Source organism: Triturus cristatus, chromosome 10 (genome assembly GCF_964204655.1).
Source record: "Triturus cristatus chromosome 10, aTriCri1.1, whole genome shotgun sequence".
In the NCBI taxonomy this organism is placed as follows: Eukaryota; Metazoa; Chordata; class Amphibia; order Caudata; family Salamandridae; genus Triturus; species Triturus cristatus.
In genome coordinates this window covers 500769561-500787890 of record NC_140593.1, presented here as the reverse complement: position 1 = coordinate 500787890, position 18330 = coordinate 500769561, and the positions used below count along the sequence as shown (strand labels likewise).

The following is an 18330-nucleotide window of genomic DNA, read 5'->3' as shown; positions in this document are numbered from 1 at the left end:
TCGATTCAGGGGCGCCCAGAAACAGACTGTTGCTGTAATCGAGGCGGGATGTTATCAAACCCTGAATCAACAACTTCCTTGATGGAAAAGGAAGAAGCGGAAGAATTTTCCGCGCAGCCCGCAGCAGGGCAAAACAGACTCCCGCAGTTCTTTTGGCGTGAGTTCTAAGGGAAAGATCTTGCTCCAGCCAGACTCCTAAGCTCTTGATCTCCTCTTTCATGGTTGGGAAGTCACCCATACAGCTTGGCCAACATGAGGGTGGCAGTGATGGCACTTTGTTTCCAAGCAGCATGATCTCTGTTTTAGAGCCGTTCAGCTTCAGGGCTGAGCTGCTCATCCAGGTGTAGACGTCCGCCAAACATGAGTGCAACAAGTCAGGGTTCTCCACCAGTTGAGGAAGAGCGACCACCAGCTGGGTATCATCAGCATAGCTGATGATTTTGATGTTATAAGGGGTCACCACATCCTCCAGGGGGGCCATGTAGACATTAAATAATGTCGGGCTCAGGGACGAGCCCTGCGGCACCCCCCACTGGAGGGAAATAGATGGAGACTTGTTGCTTCCTTCCCAGACCTGATAGGAGCGGTCTTCCAGAAATGAACAGAGCCATTTCAGGGCGACACCTGTCACACCCACCCCTGACAGCCGTTGGGTCAACACCTGATGGTCAACGGTGTCGAATGCCGCACTCAGATCCAGGAGGATCACTGCCACTGATCCTCCCGAATCTAAGATGCGCCTCGATTCCTCAACGACCGCCAAGAGGGCCGTGTCGGTGCCATGGCCGGGACGGAAGCCGGTCTGCGAGTCTCGGAGCAGACCATTTGACTCAAGGAAGTTGGACAGTCGATGGTTGGCAAGTTTCTCAGCAATTTTGCTGAGACCTGGCAACAGAGAAATGGGCCTGAAATTGGCCAGCTCAGTCGCGTCGAGGTTAGGTTTTTTTAGGAGAGCCTTGACCACGGCTTTTTTCCAGGTGGGTGGCACCAAACCACGAGAGAAGGAGGCATTGATCAAATTCGTAATGGGGCCGACCACAGCGATTGCCGCTTGTTTTAGAATTTTAAAGGGGACAGGGTCCATGGGGGAACCACTTTTTATAGAAACTATTGCTTTTAATGTTTCACTTTCTGAAACTGGGCCGAACATGTCAAGGGAGAAGGGACCCTCTTTTATCCCCGCAGGGAGGGGTTCTTCTTGAATCCCATGAGATGTAGCCACCTGGGGTAAAGAGTCTAGTATTTTTACAATTTTAGAGTGGAAAAAATTAGCCAACTCCTTACACCTCTCAGGGTCACGGGTGACTGCTGGCTCAGGGACTTTTAGCAGTTCTTGCACCACTTTAAAGGTCTCCCTGGAGGAGTTTGAGGCAAGTTGTATTCGCTCCTCAAAAAATTGTGCTTTTGCCAGGCGGAGGGCCGCTTTATAGGCTCTCATGGCTGCCCAGTAATCCTTACGCCTGGCCGCATCAAATTTCTTCCTCCAGGCCCTTTCCAGTTTCTTACATCCTTTCTTGAGCAGGCGAAGCTCATCCGTGAACCAGGGGGCGGAACCCACTCGTTTCTCTCTCTTCTGTAGGGTTTTCAGCGGTATGAAGCCATCAAGCGAGGAGGTCAGCCATCGGTTGAGGTCAGCATCTCCTTGAATCGGGTCTGCCTCGGCTACGGGTTGTGAATTTGCCAGGGCCTGAATCCAGTCACCGATCGGTAGTCTGGACCATATACGGTCCACCACCACCTCTTGAGGTGTCGGTTTAGAGGGCAGATTGATTTGCCATTCCATCGACACTAAGGAGTGATCTGACCATGGGAGCGGAAGAGCTGGTCTGGCCCTCAGCCGAGGGATGTTTGAAAATACCGGATCCAGCAGATGGCCCTTCACGTGGGTGGCTCCTGAGTTGACTAGCCGGAGCTCACAAGCCGACAGATCACCTTTGAGGTCTGCCGCGATCATGTCCGCAGTGTCCTCAAAGTGCAGGTTCAGGTCCCCTAGCACAATGAAGGAGGATGTGGATGTTGCCAAAAGGGTTACCGTTTCCATCACAGAGCCTACGAAGTTGCCGACCTTACCCGGGGGCCGGTAAATAAGCAGGCCAGCCAATGTAGTCGTTGGTGATACCTGTATGGAAAAGTGGCAACTCTCACAGTCTGCCACCAAGCCCCTCCAGACCCTACAGTTAAGGTTATCCCGATAGATAACAGCGAGTCCACCCCCTCGTCCCTCAGGTCTATCCACATGACCAATAAGGTAACTTGGATATTGTACATGTGAAACTGTTTATAAGTGGTATTACAACACAAAAGATCTTTTGCACAAAAGGTTTTTGTTAATTATTTCTCGTTATGTACATTGAGGTGGTACCTTGGGGATATTGTATAGGAAATACTGTGCAGCATTGTCAAATAATCAGCGGGTTGGGCCCTTCCATCATTGTGCTTCAATGGCCTACATCCCTGTACCTTTGCCTTTCAACTGCCCAGTTCATTCACCTTTGTGTTCTCTTGGTCCTTAGTCACACAGCTCTCCCTCATACCACACACCTCTCTTTCCCTCATTGGTCTGTTAACACAGCACCACCCTGCCTGTTAGTACTCACGTGCACCTTAATGTCCTATACACATATCTGACTCCACCCTGTCACATGCAATCATCTCACCCTCATTTGACACATACTCACAACTTGTAGACTCTTTCACAGACAATGCTTTACAAACTACTCTTGCAGTCAAGTGCATGTTCTTCATCTTCTCAGTGTCCCCTTGCTTTTCAACACATGTGAATTCCATGGGTAATACCAAATGAGCACACCCCTCTCTATCGTGTGTTCTCAACACACAAACGCGAACAAATAAATACTGACATATACACACACCGCCTCCATAAAGGTGCATTCACACTCCTCTCCCATCAGTGACACAAGCTCAGCCTATTTCAAGTACTGCCACATACAAAAATATATGTGTTTCAATGTGCCTTACACACAAATACCCCTCACTATCACATAAGCATACATTCTCGCCAATATCACAAGACATACATACCTTCTCCCCTCATTGGTGCATCCATTCACACTTTCAATGCCACTCAGCCTTCGTTATACCTCTATTCTCTTTTGAACCCTGTAGTCTTTCTTGATTTAAAACCCAGAAGCTGCAGTGCAGGGGTTTTAACCTTCTAATATTCAAGGAGAGGTGAAAAAACTGTAGGAGACAGGCACGCTAAGAAAGGCAGCTGGAACTCTCAAAACTCGAAAGTGGTTCAAATCCTACCAGCAGTGGCAGATCTTGCGTCCATACTACTTTCATTCATTCATCAAACACTGTGGCAAAGAAATATAAAGTCAGTCAAGGAATGTTTCTATGTTATTAGGCTGTCACTGCTCTGAGAGGAAGAGGTAAACATAAGGGTGCGAGAAGTAGAATAGGGACAATGGTTACCCTATGCACCACTGAATGATGTTTGTGCTTTTTATCAGTACTACTATTGCTAAATTTAGGAATAACTGCTGAGTATTATGGCAACCCACTGGTGATGTAAATAATGTTTTTTGATGTTCATAGTCCAGCATTCTTATTGTTCCCTGCCTCAGGAAGATTGTACTTCCTCCATCTGACCAGTTCCTGCATTATCTTTATGTTGACAGGGCCAGTGCTTTCATAAAATAGCACTAGAAGAATGGAGCCACTGGGTGGTGGAGCCAAATTACTGATAGAAGGAGGGATGCATTTTTCCGGTATAAGTGGAGGGCATTAGCTCAAAAACTTTCCTTAGAGGCTCATTTACTATATTTTGATGCACAGCAGCATTGCAGGTATTCCTGCAGCGCTGCCGTGAGTCAAAATAGAAGGGCAGGAATGCATTGTATCTACAAGATGCGGCACCTTCCTGTCCTTCTCTCTTGCGCTGGTGCACAAACAGCAGCCATACACCAACTTAGACACCCTGACACCATGGTGTAAGAGTGCGTGCGTTGCAGGGATGATTGTTTATGTGCAAGAAGGAACACCTCCCTGCATATAAAAAATCATAAAAGGCGGGTTGCTCCTCTATATTTGCTGCAGAATGCAACACACATAGAAAGAGCAAAAAAACAAGGAGAAATAAAAGTATTTCTCCTCTTTGTGCCACTTATGCACCGCCCCTAGGGATTCGTAGGATTGTGACGCATTCCCTGGTTACGACATTTTGTAAATCTGGGAATGTGTCAGGTTCCATGGATGTTGCTTGGGAACGCCCGCAGCAGCACCCATGGAACGCCCCTTTCACTCAGAGTAATTAGTAGAATGGTCCCATATTTAAAAGGCCACGAAAAGTCATGCAGGGTGACTTTATGCAGCCTTGTAAATGTAAGCAGGCACACTGCACCACTCGTGCTTCTAAAATAGTGATGCACCGGCGCCGCAATGGGTTTATAAATGAGGCCCTATGTTTCCTGGAGTGAGTGCTAAAAAATCCTTGTATCCTTCCTGCATTCAGCCTGTGGTGCCCACTTACCTTGGCCAACGTGTACACGGTGCTTGATCCTAGATGTACGTGTGCACAAAGGTGTTTGTAGGAGTAGGGGTTTTGGTGAGAGTGGATGAATTTTGAATTCCACATTTGGCTTGATCATAGGTTCTTCAGATAAAAAATGTTAAAATAGAAAAGCGTGCCAAATTTTCTTTACTCGCAAAGCTTTCTTTACTAAAAGGGGATACGCATAGTTAAGATTTCAATGTAGAATCCACGAGAGTACACCAAGACACTGCAAACATAGGGCCTCATTTACAAAGCCGTTGCGTCACTGGTGTGTCACCTTTTTTAAAACACCGGCGGCACAGTGTGCCTGCCCATATTTACAAGGCCATGTAAAGTTACCCAGGGTGATTTTTCATGACCTTGTAAATATGGGTTCCTTTCACGCATTACTCTGGATGAAAGGGGTATTCCATGACTGGTGTTGTGGGTGTTCCCACGCAACATCCATGCAACCTGACACATTCCCAGATTTACAACATTTTGAAAAGCTGGGAGTGAGTCAGAATCCTATGCCTCCCAAGGGGAGGTGTAGGAGTGGTGCAAGAGGAGACATACTTTTATTTCTCCTCGTTCTTTTCTCTTTCTATGCATTCTGTATTCTGTAGCATGCATAGCAAGAGGAAAATGTCATCACAGATTGTATTTTGGCTTCCTGCACAAAAAAATCACCACCGCAATGCAGGCATTCGTAAAAAATGACTCAGGGGTGCCTGCGCTGGCTCATGGCAGCCAATTGTGTGCCAGCGCAGGGGAAAGCACACGCATGCATTGCATTGTTGTCAACACAATGCATCAAATGTGCTTTGAAAATGATGCAGTTCTGCACAGGTAAATGGCTTGCAGCACGACGCTACATCATTTTCTTGTAAATGAGGGGGTATATTGACCACCCCCAAATTCATGCAGCAAATTAACTATGCCAAAGTGCTTTAAAAGTGTACAAATCAACACAAAACTCGCCACTGTTTTCAAATCTTATACCACTTAAAGGCTCATAATTACCAGTTTGAACTTAATAAATTATTATTATTTTTGGAAATAACTTTTTCAAAACACACAGTTTTTGTTTATTTCGTTCTCTTCCAGAAGTAAAACGTTTACATACATTTGTTTGCATACCATTTCCCTTGAAGTTGGAAAAACATTCCTATACCGTTTTAAAAATAGTAAAATTCTGTACTAATTTATTTCCATTTTCTAGTCATTGTTGACAAAAAAGCTGCCATCTAGAATGAAAGTGTAACCAATTTTAGAACATGTACTGGTGCTTTTTTACATGGAAAACAGGCGCCAGAATTGATATACACTACGTAGCGTGGCATCTGCTTCACTTAGCATTCACAATGAGAAGCCTTCAAATCTGTGTATCCTTCCGCCGAGGTACCACAAGGTGAAATACATGGACAGTCAGACATTGTGGTAACTTGATACATTTAAACCAAGGAGGACTTTGCTAGACTGGCTGCTGAGGTATCCATCATTTCTGGTGCACTGTGGTGTCTTTCTGCATATAAAGGACCCTAGATTCATTGTGTCAATCAAATGCTGTAGGAGGTCCCAGACTGTTCGGTACTTAAACTAATGTTCCCAAGTCAGGGAATGAGCTAGGGACCAGGCACTTTACTCCGGAAGCACCAGGTGTGGGTAAGGACACGGGTACACTTTTCTCCTCCACATCCTTGATGACTTTGGTGTATCAGACGGCTGGAAACGGTTTAATTTCTCAAGATTATTGGATGCCATCTGTGAAAAATCACGGTATATGTCCTGGTAGGTCTCGTCATCTGGCTATCCATATAGTCCTTCAGATTGCCGCATCTCCTCATTCATTCTTTCCACTCGCAACAGTGTTACAATATCAGCATTTGCAGCTTCAACGGCAATAGTCAAGGGGTCTTTTCCTTCTTCATCTTTGGTGTGCTGATTTGCTCCACGTTTCAGAAATAAGCAGACTTGCCCAGTGTGCCCTGAAACTGTTGCATGATGCAGGGGTCCTCTGCCATACAGATCCATGTGATTAACATTGGCACCATTCTGTAGCAGGAACTCACAAGTGACCAAAGAACCCCCATGCACAGCCTGAATGAGTGGTGTTGCATTGTTTTCTTCTGCATTCACCCAGTTAACATCTGCGCCAAGTGCCAATGCTTCTGCCATATCAGGAAGGCTTTTCTCATACGCAGCTCGATAAAGGTGCAGCCCTGGATGAAACTTCTTCGAATCCTGAAATACTGAAGAATCTCGCTTCTCCACCTCTAGGACTGGTTCATACAACCTGTTTGAAGATACAGTAGAGGCAAGAAGTTCTCGGCTGCCTTCTGAACTGTAGTGGATTACACTGTCATTGCTTTTCACTGAACTTCTGGAAGATGTTGAGAAGTGATCCTGTGATGCCAGGGACTTCTCAGAACTATTGAGGTCTTCATTCTTGCACTGGGAATAAGGCCTTTTCTGTCCATCAAGAGGGTGTGAAGCAACGCAGTCCTGATTCACAAACTTCTTTTCCATGTACTTTGCTCTGATATATACCTCTTTTTCCAGTCTTGGACTTTCACTGTCTGGCTTCTTTATTCCAAGGGTTTTCAATTTAGCTTCATATATTCGATTAATAACTTGATTCCCCAGTTCACACATCAGCTTTAGTAATTCAGGCTTCCATGTATCTAACGTTAATGACCTCACTTTTGAAAAGTGCACACCAAGACTCCTGTGAATCCCAGAACACTCAATGCACAGGATGATTCCAAGGTTGATGCTGGCCCATCGCGGATCCGCCAGACCACAATCGCAGCAGACAGAGTTTCCAGCGATACACTGAATCCGCTGTAATGCACTTTCACCTTTAACTAATTTTTCTTTCACCTCGCTGCCAGAGTCCAGACTTCCTGTGGAAGGTGAAGATTTCTTATCCAGCTTCTCCGTCTCATCACTCTTTTCTATATATGCTGTAGCAATACCAGTTTGGACAGCTTTAATCCATGCCTGTCGCAGCTTTTCTGAGTCAGCCTGTAGCATACGGCTCTTTGTTGGTGTGACTACTTCAAAGCAGAAACGTCTTTCTAGGTCTTCAAAGTGTTTAACTGTGCAGAGCCGTAAATCTTCGACAACCACTGTGGGGTTATCCTTCATTTTTTTCTGATATACCAGTTGGTTGTTTTGTATTGAGAACCAGCGCCTGTTCCAAGTTTTAAAGGCATTACTGGCCCTTTTAAAGAGATATCCTTCCATTACAATGCCATTAGCAGCATCAACATTGTATTCAAGTCTGAGATCGTCGTTGGTGAAATCCTTTTGCTGAATAGTGGAGTGTTTTTGTTCCATGTCCCTCTTCTCCTTTGCTGCATCCACAACAAGCCGATCCAACTGTGAACCAAGCTCTTTCATGTGCGGTTCAAGTTCACTGAAGAGATCGTAGCCCTGGTGGAAGAAGCCTAGATGTGCGTACATGAAGGATAACATCGATTTTAAAATTTCAGACCTTCGCTTTGACTGAAGAACATTGATTTGAAGGACGTAGTCCACTGCTATGTGCCGGAAGCATTTTCTTTTTGCGTTTAAGATGTTTGTTGCCTCCTCCACCTTGTGCAGTTTTGTTCTTTGAACTTGGGCAGTTTTAACTAGTGCGTTTTCTTTTTCTTTACTGACCTTCTCAAACTGCTTCTTTGCTTCTTTAAATTTTCTAAGATCTTCCTTAATAAAGATTTGGAGCTGTGTTTTAATGGATCTATGAGCTTCGTCAAACAGGATTGTGTGATAATTGATCATTTCTTGGAGGCTGTCAGAAAACTTCGTCAAGCTAGACTCAATCACCACATCCTTGCTTGAATACTGTGCGAGGTCCCGAATGCCATTCATAAATTGCTTGTTGGCAGCACAAAAGGTCTTGCCTGCATCAATCATGCCACTACATAACTTAACAAGCTTATCAAGTTTCACTTCCAGTCCCGTCACATCACCTTCAACTTCCATCAAAGCGGCTCTGAAATGGGGAAAGTCCTTCAAGCACTCCTGGAAATCAACGGTCACCTTCATGCTGTCCCCTTGGCCCCTCCCAGGCGATCAAGGTAAGGGCAGGAATAAGGAGGCAGCAGCAAGATAAGGGGATCTGAGCACAGAAGTTGAAGTTTGTCACACTTCAGCCTGCCTCACCGCTGCCCAGCTCTCAGCGCTTCCTCCACTTCTGAACACAGTCCTTGCTGGCAGACACTCCAGACTCCTAGATACACACATAGACATAGACAACGGACAACAATGCAAGAGTCCGAGCGTCATAGACACAAAAGATAGAATCAGATTGTCGTCCTCAGCAATGTTCCACCAATTTATTTGCATTTTCAGCAACAAGGCAATTCATCATTGGAGGTAGTGTTTTTTAGTTATTTTTCTGTTCAAAGGCAAACCTGAGTTTTTTTTATTGTCTGGTCACAAAGGTAGACTTTAAAGGAAGGTTTCTGCAACCACAGAGACTCCTGCTCCCCAAAGTCTTTCTCAATAGGGGATACCTGTCTCCTAAACTAGTATACTATTGAACGTGTTCCAGGTTATTTAACACCTCACAGATGCCTTAATTAGGACTGTGGATTCTGTAAAACAAGATGTTTATAATTTCCGAAAATCAATAGATCAATACAGCTCTTGATTGACAGTTTTTAATTTAGGGACATTTTCTTTTGTTTCACACATGCTTCATCCGTGGGCCTTGGAAAGAGAAACCATTAAGAGTAATTGAGGTCTGCAGTCAGCAGGTATGGGTCCATGGCCACGTTTCGTACACGAGGAAAAACAGTATAGACTTAAAACATCACCAGAAGACATCACATTAAAGTCAAAGGAACACATAAGCACACATCTTAATTTTATCCAGGCCCGGCTCCAGGAATTTTTATTTGGGTGGGCCAAGTGTACATTCGGGTGGGTCACTGCGAGCCCGATTTGTCACTTATATGTCTAGCCAGGCATGCTTCAGGGCCCTCCTTTATCTCTCCTTAGTCTTACAAGGGCCAATAAAATGCATTATTTTCCTTTCAAATCTCTTTCTAAATGTTATCACTCTCAAAAAGTATTTTTTTCATGTAATGTCCCCTTGATGGGAAGAGCAGGTTTCTGAGGTGGGATTATCAGGCAAGTGACACTTCTCGGGCTCTCCCTCATGACCTCCTCCTCAGATCCCCTCACTGCCACCCTCCACCAGCGCCCCTCATCTCTCCGTAGCGCCCCTATTGACCTCCTCCTCAGACTACCTCACTACCACCCTCTTCCAGTGCCCATCATCTCTCTGTAGCCTCTTCCCCTATTGACCTCCTCCTTGGACTCCCTCACTACCACCCTCCACCAGCGCCCCTCATCTCTCCGTAGCCACTCTCTCATGCATTTCATTTGTTGTATAGCGCTACTCATATCAGTGTAGGGTGTCACAGTACTTTACATTACGCACACATTATACAGAGACAAACGATCATGCAAGTATGTAAATCAGTCTACAGGGAATGTCACATAAGCCAATGAGGATTATAAGGTGTAGGAATCACATGTCATACATACTGGTGGGCAGTATATTTTAAGAGGGTTTGGTCTGGAGGAAACGCAGGATTAAAGCATACTCCAGTGGTTAGGGGTTGGCTTTACTGACAAAAATGTATATCTGCTTAAACAAACTCTTTTAGCAATATTAGAATAATGTAAGACTGGGGAAGTTCTAACTATATTACAACACAAATAAAAGCTAAGTTCTAAGAATAACATTCAGGTTTGCATGCAACTCTTTGATGACAGTTCACAGGTCACTGTCCTACGATAGGATTGTAACTTCTGAACTGCAAATAACACACACATTTCTGTGACAAAGGCAGTAACCCACTGAGCTATCCACAGAAAGGAATATGCTACTTACCAGTATGCATCTGTTCTTGGCATGTAGAGCTGCAGATCTACACACTATGCATAGATCGCCATCTGGTGTTGGGCCCAGATGTTTGTACTTGTTTTTGTCTTGGAAAGTCTTTGGAAGTCACGAGGTATGTGACTCCTCCTTTGGATCATAGTGCGCATGGGCATCAGCTCCATCCTCAGATTGTTTTTCGCCAGCAGGGAAATGATGGAGCTTTGTAAGAAACAGGAAAGATGCCCAGGTATGCTGTATCTAAGTAAGATAATACTGGAACAGATAAAGGTAGCCAGGGAGGCGGGTGGGCGTGTGTAGATCTGCAGCTCTACATGCCAAGAACAGATGCATACTGGTAATTAGCATATTCCGTTCGAGGCATATGAGCTGCAGATTACACACTATGCATAGATTGTATAGCAGTATCCCCTCCTAGCGGCGACCAACAGTATCTGTTGCAGTAGTTTGAAATACAGTTTTGAGTACAGCCTGGCCCACACTAGCTTGTTGTTTAGTTTGCACATCGACACAATAGTGTTTTGTGAATGTGTGCGGTGTAGACCATGTAGCTGCACTGCAGATATCGTCTAAGGGAATGTTCCCTAAAAATGCCATTGAAGCCCCTATCTTTCGTGTTGAGTGTGCTTTAGGAGGAACAGATAATGTACGTTTTGCTTTGTGGTAGCAAACTTGTATGCATTCGATAATCCACCTAGCTATCCCAGATTTTGAAATGGGGTTGCCCTTGTGTGGTGGTGAGAAAGACACAAATAGTTGTTTGGTCTTACGAAAAGGTTGTGTTCTTTCTATGTAGTACAGCAGTGCTCTTTTGACATCTAAGGTGTGAAGAGCTCGTTCTGCGACTGTTTGTGGCTGGGAGAAGAATACAGGCAGCTCTACAGATTGATTTAGGTGGAAGGGAGAAATGACTTTAGGATTAGTTCGGAGAACAACCTTATTATGCTGCATCTGCAGAAAGGGTTCCTGAAAAGTTAGTGCTTATAGTTTGCTAACTCTTCGTAGAGAAGTAATGGCTACTAGGAAAGCAGTTTTCCATGTTAAGAATTGTAGTTCACATTTATGTAGAGGTTCAAATGGAGGTCCCATTAGTCTTGTGAGAACGATGTTTAAATTCCACACAGGTGAAGTTGGTACTCTGGGGGGAATTATTCTTTTGAGTCCTTCCATAAAAGCCTTTATGGCAGGTACTCTGAAAAGTGATAGATGTTGCCTATTTTGTAGATATGCTGCTATGGCAGCAAGATGCAGTCTGATAGACGTGTAGGCTAAGTTGCATCTTTGGAGGTGTAATAAGCAGCCTATGATGTGTTGGATAGACACATCTAGGGGATCAGTGTCGTTGTTACGACAGTATATTACAAAGCGTTTCCACTTGGCTGCATAGCATGCTCTAGTGGTAGGCCGTCTAGCTTCTTTCATGACGTTCATACAGTCAGGAGGAAGGTTAAGGTAACCGAATTCTAGGACTTCACGAGCCAGATCGCTAAGTTGAGCTGAGCTGGGTCTGGGTGTTGGATCTCTCCATGGTTCTGGGTTAAGAGGTGTGGAGAGAGGTGTAATTTTTGGTGCGGAACTACGGAGAGTTCCAGCAATGTGGTGTACCATGGTTGTCTGGCCCAAGTTGGAGCAACTAGGATGAGCGTTTCTCAGCCGACCACTTCTACTAAGGTATGAACAAACTATTACCATTGCAACGGCTAGTTTTCTTTGCGTGTTATCTTTAAAAGTGTGCACGACGTGTTAAATTGAGTTGACTCGCTAGCAGCTCACAAACGGTACCATTATTTACCTCTACAGCTTTACAACCGATGACCTCTCCTAAGGTATGAACAGACCTTTTCATTATATCTTGACACCCATTTCCGTAAACTTGTATTAGGACTCCAGTTCTTGATCACTGACATTCATATAATCCGGTCTGCTTTTCCATTCTTCCAGACATATGAGTTTTTTTATACCCAGTGAACATCCAACTACACAGTTAAACAGGTAACTTGTTGTTAAACACGTCTATCTTGTATCAGAGCTATTGAGATTGAGCCCCTACCACATGATCCTAACTAGAAATATGGTGCGGTTTATTTTTCAGATCGGCCCCTGACGAAGGAACCGGCTGGTTCCGAAATGCATTGGGCATTTAGCAATTCTTTCTGCTGTGTATAAATTTTTATGTTACTACAATATGTTCAGCATATGCAACTTGACAACATGTGTATAACTGATTCTATCAATGTTATTCTTGTACAAATGACACAAATTTGTATTGGAGCAAATTGTTACTTTTTTTGAAAGCTGTCACACCTGACAACCATGTACAAAAGTTCAGAGTAAACTTTGATTTAATGCTGAAAATTAAAAACAAAAGTTTCAAACAAACCAGTGTCGTGAAGGACACTTTGTGAACAGTGCTCAGTTGTATACAGGCCCTCAACCTGTCAATACCCGGTCTGGGAGAAGAATACAGGCAGCTCTACAGATTGATTGAGGTGGAAGGGAGAAATGACTTTAGGATTAGTTCGGAGAACAACCTTATTATGCTGCATCTGCAGAAAGGGTTCCTGAAAAGTTAGTGCTTATAGTTTGCTAACTCTTCGTAGAGAAGTAATGGCTACTAGGAAAGCAGTTTTCCATGTTAAGAATTGTAGTTCACATTTATGTAGAGGTTCAAATGGAGGTCCCATTAGTCTTGTGAGAACGATGTTTAAATTCCACACAGGTGAAGTTGGTACTCTGGGGGGAATTATTCTTTTGAGTCCTTCCATAAAAGCCTTTATGGCAGGTACTCTGAAAAGTGATAGATGTTGCCTATTTTGTAGATATGCTGCTATGGCAGCAAGATGCAGTCTGATAGACGTGTAGGCTAAGTTGCATCTTTGGAGGTGTAATAAGCAGCCTATGATGTGTTGGATAGACACATCTAGGGGATCAGTGTCGTTGTTATGACAGTATATTACAAAGCGTTTCCACTTGGCTGCATAGCATGCTCTAGTGGTAGGCCGTCTAGCTTCTTTCATGACGTTCATACAGTCAGGAGGAAGGTTAAGGTAACCGAATTCTAGGACTTCAGGAGCCAGATCGCTAAGTTGAGCTGAGCTGGGTCTGGGTGTTGGATCTCTCCATGGTTCTGGGTTAAGAGGTGTGGAGAGAGGTGTAATTTTTGGTGCGGAACTACAGAGAGTTCCAGCAATGTGGTGTACCATGGTTGTCTGGCCCAAGTTGGAGCAACTAGGATGAGCGTTAAGGAGTGTTGCTGTAGTTTGCGCACCACTAGTGGAATGAGTGGGAGAGGCGGAAAAGCGTACGCAAATCTGCCTGACCAGTTCATCCATTTTGCATTGCCTTTGGACAATGGGTGAGGATACCGGGTGGCGAAGTTTGGGCATTTGGCGTTTTCTTGGGTGGCGAAGAGGTCTGTGAGAAGTTGGCCTGGCATTTGCTGGTCACTAGTTATAGTGGCCACCTTGCACCAGTCCAATTCGACTCTTATGGTAGATCGGTTTAAGACAACCTTTTAAAGAAATCAATCCTAGTGGTAGCTGTGGGGAGCAGCCTTCAGGCTAAGTCTCAGAGGAATGTATAGCAGCTTGTTTTACCTTATAATCTCTTGAATTACCAAATGAAAGGACACCACACAGGTATATATATCAAATATATATGTATTTATTTCTAGACACACTCTACTAATCTCTTTATGAGATTAGAAGTTAGGAACACATTCAAACATCAACGTTTCACAATAAGTTAAGCACAAATATGGCTGGGGCCCGAGGGGCGTACCAGACCATATACTAAAAAAGAGGTTTAGGAAAGTCGACTTGCAAGGGGACAAGGCCTAGGGCCTGTAGAATCACTGGGGCTTCACTAATCCACCCAAGGCAGCTAAGTAAAAGACCCACGAGAGACGCGTGCAGTGTGACAACACAGCCGCGGGTTCCCTATTGGTTTCAATGGAGCAAATCGCGGTTGGATTTGTAAAGTTTTAGGGTACTTCGAGGAAGTCTACAAGCAAGCCACTTACAAGGTACGTAATTCGAGGGCCAACACACACTAGGGCACCGGAGTGCACGAGTTACCTCACCCAGGCAAGTCGGGTGCATAGGTGTCTTTTGGTGTCGGGTCGCGCCGTTGTTTTCTATGGAAGCCAAAGAAGATTTGCTGCTTGCGAAGACTGAAGAAGTGTCCGGTGGAATCCAAGGCTGGATTCAAGAGGAAGATGACCTGAAAGCAGAAGGAACAGTGTTCACAGTCACTTGCCAGTGACCCGGGCCAGGAAGATGGATGCCTACGGAAGTCGGGTGATTTCAGGTGATCAAGGGTATTTTGACTCTTCCACCACGAGGACCAGGAGGCGTCGACGACGGCCAGGAGCTGGAATCGGAGTGTTCCACGAAGTCTGCAGCTTACTGAGGTGTCGGCAACCGGATGGAGCCAACAAGCCCTGGCAACAGCAAGTCTCGTGGAATTCAAGAAAAGTCAGCGGGGCAGACCAGCAAGGCCTGAGGGACTCACCCAGCGAGGGTAAGTCAAGACAGGCCTGGAGCAACCAGGGGAGCCCTTTGGTTCGATGAAGAAGTCTTCAGGGGACCCACAAGCCAGCCGGCAAGAGATCGCGAAGACGCCTCATGAGGATTCACTTCACAGGAGCCCACGGTCACTCGGGACGAGGTAGGCCTCTGATTTTCGAGGGAAATCCTGCTGGAGGCTTGGGCCACACGTGATCCAAAGCACAAGTTCGTAGACCGTCGTGAAGGGGTTGCACTCGACAATAGTGTACGGTTCCCAGGTATTGCAGTTCCTCGTCACTCGTGGGGTCCACTCGCCTCAGCTTCGCTGGGGACTCACAATGGCCGTCGAGTAGTCAGGAAATCCAGTTCCGGGGCTGCAGGGACTTCGAACTCCGGCGGGAGCGGGAAAGTTTGCGACCGTTGATTCAAGTTTTTGGTGCCTGCCAAGCAGGGGAGTCACTCCTTGACTCCAAGGGAGATTCTTCCATCTTCCAAAGGTAGTGGAACGTCGAAGGGCCAGGATTCTTCTTGTAAAGCGTCGTCCAGGGATATCTAACTTGCAATGGCAAGGGTTACCTATCTTATAGTAAAAGAAAGGGAGGGACTAGCTCTATGACCACTCCTCTAGGAGGGTCAGGGGGTGGGTGGTTACACCCACTTCCCTTTGTCCAGTTTCGCGCCAGAGCAGGGGCTGGTAGCCCCTGAACCGGTTTGAGCTGGCATATGCACAGAGGAGCCTACTGCTCCCCCAGTGCAGGACTTCAAAGCACTCTAGGAGTGCACCCACCCTGCTCCAATACACTAAATCCTGTCTGGAAGGTGGTGACACCTCCCTGTGACAGGATGCCTATTGTTGTGCCTCCTCCACTGCGAGTTTCAGTCAGCAGCAGGAGGGCAGCCCAGTGGCTGTGCTGGTGGCATTCATTTTGTGATGCCAGGACTCTTTCAGATTTCTACTGTGTTTTTCCACAGTGGGTACATGTCGTCCCCTCTAGAAGGGTGGGATCATACTCCTACACCAGTTACTGGTGTGGGGGTATGATTCCAAGTTGTTTGACACCAAACACGACATGTTTTGATGCGGTCATTAAAAAGTTAGCATTTACCGGTAGGTTATAATGCACTTAAGAGTATATGGTTTAACCGCATCCACAAACAGCCACAGAAACCAAGCACCCTGCCCTCAGGATTGATAGGGCCTGTCTTAGGGGTGACTGATAGGTTTATATGTGTGTGTATGGTGAGATATAGGAACCTATACCTCAGTGAGGAGTGCTAACACTACCTCACCCAGGCTGCAGTAGCAGGCCTGTGGTGTCAGATTTAGTCTGCTTCCCAGGGGTGGCATAATACATGCTTCAGCCCCTGGTAGGCCTGTGAAGTACCTATGCCCTTGGTACCTAAGGTACCATATACTAGGGGCTCATAAGGTACCACAGTATCCAATCACTAGTGCATCTAATATGCACTCCAGTCATTTAAGGGAGTAAGCAGATAGGCCGGGGACCTGGATAGTAGGATCCCAGCCAGACTAGTCAAAAACCATTCAAACACCATCTGAAAAAACAGTTGAAGAACTTGCGGATGAAGTTCCCACTCGTAGATTTGTTGTGTTTGACGGCTCAACAGATCAGCTATTGTGTTTTGGATTCCTGGGGCATGTTGGGCCTGGAGAAAAATGTTCTGAGGTATAGCCCACCTCCATATGCTCTCTGCGAGCTGAGAGAACTGCAGAGAGTGTATCCCGCCTTGTTTTTGCATATAATACATGGCTGTCATGTTGTCCGTGTGGACTAAGACAGCTTTGCCTGATATGTGTTTTTGAAATGCTTTCAAGGCTAGGAATATGGCTAGTAACTCCAGGTGGTTAATGTGGAGTAACTTTTGTTGAGGTGTCCACCTGCCCTGCATGGTGTGATGTAGTAGGTGAGCTCCCCAGCCAGAGAGTGATGCGTCCGCTGTCATAACTATTTGAGGAATCGGCTCTAGGAACGGTCGCCCTTTGGAAAGGTTCTTGGTGTTCCACCACTGCAGAGAGCGATGGGTACGACCGTCTACCAACACCAGATCTGTTAGCTGACCTTGAGCTCCGTTCCATTGGCGTGCTAAGCACTTTTGGAGAGGACGCATCTGGAGTCTTGCATGAGGCACTATGAATATGCAAGAGGCCATCATCCCTATGAGTTGCATGAACACTCGAGCTGGAAGAGAGTGTTGCGGTTGGAATTTGGTGAGAAGAGCTTATATGCTTGCTATCCTGGCGGGACTGGGATAGACCAGCGCCCTTGAGGTGTGTATTGTGGCACCGAGGTATTGTTGCGTGCTGGGACTTGGCGTGGTTTATTGTGAACCCCAGGTCGTGAAGTTGTTGAATAGTGGCGTGAGTGTGTTGTACACACTGACTGTATGAGCTGGCTTTTATGAGCCAGTCGTCTAGATATGGGAAGATGTGGATGTGTTGTCTTCTAAGGTGTACTGCCACCACCGCTAGGCACTTGGTAAACACTCTTGGTGCTGTGGTGACTCCGAATGGGAGTACTTTGAATTGATAGTGCTGACCGTCTACTACGAATCTGAGATATTTTCTGTGAGTGCTGTGAATGGGAATGTGGAAATAGGCATCCTTGAGGTCTAGGGTAGCAAGGTAGTCGCCCTGTGAAAGCAGAGGAAGGACCTGCTGAAGTGTGACCATGTGGAAACGGTCTGAGTGTATGTATAGGTTTAGGGGTCTGAGGTCTAAAATAGGCCTTAGAGAGCCGTCCTTTTTTGGTATGAGAAAATAGAGGGAGTAAACTCCCTTGTTTTGTTGGTGCAGGGGAACTGGTTCTATTGCACTTTTTTGTAGGAGGGAGATTACCTCCTGCTTTAGCAGTAACAGATGTTCTTGTGACATTGGATGCTGTTTGGGTGGTATGGTGGGGGGGTAGATGTTAGTTCGAGACAGAAGCCTGATTGAATTATCTGTTGCACCCACCTGTCTGAAGTGATGTTTGCCCAGGCAGGGAGGAATTGGTGGAGTCTTCCCCCGACTGGAGTGGAATGGTCTGGGGGAAGTGGAGGGAAGTCATGGTTGGGGATGGAGGCAGAGCGGGAGTTGTTGTTTTTGCCTCTGCCTTTGCTGTTGTTTCCCTTGTAACCACGCCTTTGTTAACCTCTAGTAATGGTGGATTGGGTGGGAGCCTTGTAAGAAGTGGAGGGGCTATCAGAGGAGTAGCCTCTGTGCGTGTTTCTGAAGGACGAGCAACAAAAGGACCGTCTGGGAGCTTGCGACTGCAAGTCTCCCATAGATTTGGCTGTGTCTGTATCCTTTTTTCATTTTCTCAAGTGATACGTCCACATTGGGTCCAAATAGGTGTTGCTCATCGAATGGCTGATTGAGTATGGAACTCTGGACTTCAGGTTTA

At 45.8% G+C, this 18330-nt stretch overlaps 1 protein-coding gene and 1 pseudogene across 4 annotated transcripts in view; both read right to left on the bottom strand.

Moving 5' to 3' along the window:
- ESYT2 (extended synaptotagmin 2) overlaps positions 1-18330 on the bottom strand; it is a 769824-nt gene that overhangs the window by 212270 nt on the left and 539224 nt on the right. The window lies entirely within an intron of this gene.
- Positions 5925-9436, bottom strand: LOC146789652 (arf-GAP with coiled-coil, ANK repeat and PH domain-containing protein 2 pseudogene; annotated as a pseudogene). The gene has a single exon (XR_014969846.1). The product of XR_014969846.1 is annotated as an arf-GAP with coiled-coil, ANK repeat and PH domain-containing protein 2 pseudogene (transcript).